Source organism: Chinchilla lanigera, unplaced genomic scaffold (genome assembly GCF_000276665.1).
Source record: "Chinchilla lanigera isolate Chin_1 unplaced genomic scaffold, ChiLan1.0 scaffold00103, whole genome shotgun sequence".
Taxonomy (NCBI): domain Eukaryota; kingdom Metazoa; phylum Chordata; class Mammalia; order Rodentia; family Chinchillidae; genus Chinchilla; species Chinchilla lanigera.
The window spans coordinates 6,797,748-6,801,903 of NW_004955504.1; the positions used below are offsets into that span (position 1 = coordinate 6,797,748).

Here is a 4,156-nt window from a genome sequence, read left to right on the forward strand (position 1 = left end):
GGGGGGCGGGACGCAGGCCCGCGTCGCCACGCCCCCGCCACGCCACGCCCCCGCCACGCCTCCTCGGGGTGAAACCCGAGCACGGCCCTGCAGGACCTCCCCGTCCCCTCCCCGACCCCGTCCCTTCCCGGGATGGGTTCCCCCCTGGAACCTCCGGGACCCCCGGGACCCCCAGATCCCCTGAGCCCCGCCGCCTCCTGAGTGCAGGCTCGCGGCCAGAGCGTGCACTTTCCGGGGCCCCTTGCCGCCTGGCGGGGACTCCCGGCTCCCCACCCGCTGTCCCGCGCTCTACGTGGCTCCGGGGGCGGGAGGGGTGCGCTATAAAGAGCCGAGGCGCCGGGCCCAGACCCGAGACGTGGCGTCGCCCGGGCAGCCCTGGAGCCAGGTACGTGCGCGACCCTCGCGGGGCGCCTGGGCAGGGGTGGCGGCGCGGGCCGGGGCCTGGGGTTGGCGCTGCCCTGGGGCGTCCTCCTGCTAGCCCAGCCGCCAACTCCTGCGACCCCGGGAGAGCTGGCGGGGTGGTGCTCCGACCAGCTAGGGCCAAAGGAGCGGGGATTAAATCGGGACGAGAACACATCTGCCGAGCTGGGTCCCGGAGTAGCCACCCTAGCTTAGCAGAGGGGCCACATATGGACAGAAGCCAGTGGTCCGCTTCTGGGGTAGAAAATCCTCCTTGCACAGCTGCAGGATCTTTGGGTCCTAGGACGAGGGTGAAAAGTTTGTAACTGGAAAGAAGAGTAGCTCCGGGGACTCCTGCGACGTGATACTTCCAGGTAGGGCGGGGGGATCAGCTCTGCCTCGCTTACAATGGAGAGAGGGGCCGAGGGCTTGGTGAAGTCACAACGTGAGTTCCCGGCCCCGCATGGCCACTAGTGACCTTTCCCCTTCGGATGCCGTGGGGCAGTTTCTCTTTGCTTTTTCCCCTCCACTCCAGACTCAGAGAGTGGCTTTAAAGTCCCCTTCCACAAGGAAACGCATGAAAGGCCGCTGTTAAGCAGTGACATAAGGATGTCCGATGCCCACTCTCACACACCGTCTCCTAGGGTTCCTGCGAGCCCGTGCGTAAAACACGGAGTCCTGCCTGGGGCGTGTCCTGCCCACACGGGAACACGCAGACCTAAGAGAAGGACTACAGTGCAAAGTGACTTCAGTTTGTCTTCATTTTCTGTAGTTTTTTAAGTAAAAGAACTCAATGAAATGATTCTGAAGGCTTCCATGGAAACCTTTCCCATCTCAAAATGCCTGTTCTCAGCCTCTGGAGGCGTGGGAACTAGAGTCCTCCCAGGGATTTCCTTGAAGTTTTCAGGACGTGTTGGTTCTTCCCTGGGTTGTGGGGCAGGTTTCTACCCTGCGGTAGCTGAGCTGCTGGCTTCTGGGACTTCAGTGAAAAGCTGAACCCTTCTTCCCGTCCTTGGTGGCACGGGGCTCTGGACGCTCCCTCCCTTCTCGCGCGTGCCACGTAGCTCAGAGGCCCGGAACCTCCCAGAAGAGGAGGCTGGCCAGGTCTCAGCTGGCTCTGGGTGGGGGAGAGGAGGATCCTGCCTTCGGTTTGAGCGCAGAGGCCCTTAAATAGACACACAGAGACTGGGACAGAAGATGGGATTAGGACCCAGATGTCTTTAGCCAATCCCGTCGCTGCCTCTCAGCTATTGCACTAAAACACAGTTAATACTTTTGAAAACAAATTTTTTTAAAAAAATATCCTTGACATGTAGAGTTAAGCGCTGGAACTTAAAACTTCTACACACCATACTATAGAAAGGCTAATGACATGATATTTAAATCCATAAACTAAGCAATTTTGCTTGCGTCGGGGAAGGAGATGGAGTTCAGTTTTACTGTTTACCAGTTCCATTGAATCATCACCAAGTATGTTTTAGTGGTGATGAATTATAAATAAATTGCTAATAAGCAGGGAAAGAAGCCAAATTATAATTCAGAGTGCACTTTGAAGTCCAATGGACCTATAGTGAGGGTGTGATTGTGCCTTTTCCTGCGAGTTTTTGACGTTTTCTGAGCTGGTGTCTTCATCTGGAGTTTAAACTCCTTCAGCAGGGAGGTCAGCTGTAATGTACGCATTGATAGAAAAGTTAGGTGACAGATGTAAAGCCCCTAGTGCCCAGCACCTAGTAGGTCCTCTAGAGCTAAATTATTTTAAATATCCACAGGTATTTTTTTCTAAGTAGGAGTCCCTTTCCTCCTTCGGGAAGGCTTTTCTCACTCAACTCCCGTCCCATCGCAAAGTGAAAGGTGGTCCTTTCTGTATAAAAATGCATTTTAGTTCTCTGCAAAATTAGAATCTAGCACTGGCTAACTTGCTTCAGGGGAGCCATGCACGGAACGCAAAATAAGGAAGCCGGTGAAACACGGGGTGAAAATGATGAACTTTGGGGCGCTGATTCATGTGACTTGAAAAAACGCCATCCATTTCCTGATTCACCTCAATTTCTGCTCAGAAATGGGAAGCATCACTTGCCTCTGAACTAATCGGCCAACTGCACCTTGTCTTTCCGTTCCTCCCTAGTGCTTGCGTCTCAGCCCCGTGGCTCTGTGGCTTCCCTGGACCGGAGCAGTGGGGAGGGGCTGACAAGAATGTCACCTAGGACAGACGGAGATGCCAGTGTGCAGCACGGGTGGCCTTCCAGGAGGCCTTGGTGTGGGTGGGCTCTAAGATGTAATATGATTGTATTAAAATTATGAAAACTCTCAGCCTCTTGACATTTACATGTTACGCGGATTTCCCTACAAATGAGCTAGGCGCTCCTTCCAGGCTCCACCCATGAGCTTCTTTTTTTGCCCTCTGGTTTCTTTTAAATCCACGACATTTAAGAAGTGAAGGAAAGAGCGAGATGGTCTGAATGATCCTGTCGGTTTTTTGTTCTTATTGTGATTAAACCTTGGCACAAAGATGTGACGTTTGATGTTTCAGTAAGAATGTCCAGAACTGATTTTTGTTCAAGCACATCAAACTATTGGGAAGACTCGCGACTATAATACAGGTGACGCTGTGATAGTCCCCGGATAAAGAATATTGAAGCGGGGAAGGTTTCAGAGAACTGTCAGCCCCTACACTGATCTCTTGAGCTGGGTTCTTTGACTCCAGGGAATGTTCACTCCTCTGTAACATACTGCCCACACTTCAGTGGAGTTAACCAGATCAGGTTTATTTTTAAAAGAGTAGCTCAGAGACTTGATAGAATAATCGTGGCACCTAGGGCAGATACACAGCACAGATGTCTGGTGAATGACCAGGCCATTCTGTTCTCCCAGGCTGTGCACTGGGAACCCCAGCATGCTCAGGTCTATGCAGCTCACCTCCACCCATATTCATCCGGGGCTTCCTCACACTCCCCAGGGCTATGATCTCTCACTGCCAGTTGTTCCAGGCAGGCTGACACAGGATGACCAGCCTCCCCCATCCCCGATGAGCTCTTCTCACCTTTGAGCTCTGGAATCCATCCCGAAAGTGAGAGTTACTTGTGCACGCACACACACCCTGCTTCATGGCCACATTCATGGGAGCAGCGTGGGGAAATCCAGCGTACATGGCAGTACATAGCTCCAGGATGCAACAACCAGAGTGCACAGATGCGCGCCCTCTCAGGAAGCAAGAGGGACATCAGTGATATCTCCACCAGTTATTTTTTGAAGATTTTGATGACTTCAGAATCTCAGTAAGGGCACACTGCATTTTACTTCAACCATATATCAAGAAAACCAAAATATTTTAGAACTTTGGGAGGGTTTGATCTCATCTTTTTGGTTAGATTTCTAGATGTGTTTTCTACCGATTCAATTTCCTGAAGACAAGATTGGTGCACCAGAACAGCCCAGATTGTCTTTTGTAAGTATGGTATGAAAGAGGAAAAAAATGCTAAGTTTATAAGATATTTGGACTATCTACAGGAAATGCAGATGGCTTGTGTCACGAAGATGAAGCATCCATATGGTTTCCTGACTTATTTTCTGACATTGAGACATGTATATATCTTGAATGTGTATAAGCAAAAGATGGCTCTACTTTTTAAAATGATATATTTATTAATGAATGTCCTCTGCATTCCTTTGTCTTTGAAAACAGAGCTCTGTGGGGAAACAAGTATGTTTGGAAATATAGTTCCAAAAATAATATTCATCCTGCTTAGATTCAGAAGCA

The 4,156-nt window shown here is 50.9% G+C and overlaps 1 long non-coding RNA gene across 1 annotated transcript; it reads left to right on the plus strand.

Moving 5' to 3' along the window:
* The first annotated feature begins 60 nt into the window (after positions 1-60).
* Positions 61-2,709, plus strand: LOC102019414. The gene is made up of 2 exons (XR_264297.1): positions 61-385; positions 2,525-2,709. It is a non-coding gene; the product is annotated as an uncharacterized LOC102019414 (long non-coding RNA).
* Positions 2,710-4,156: the final 1,447 nt, after the last annotated feature.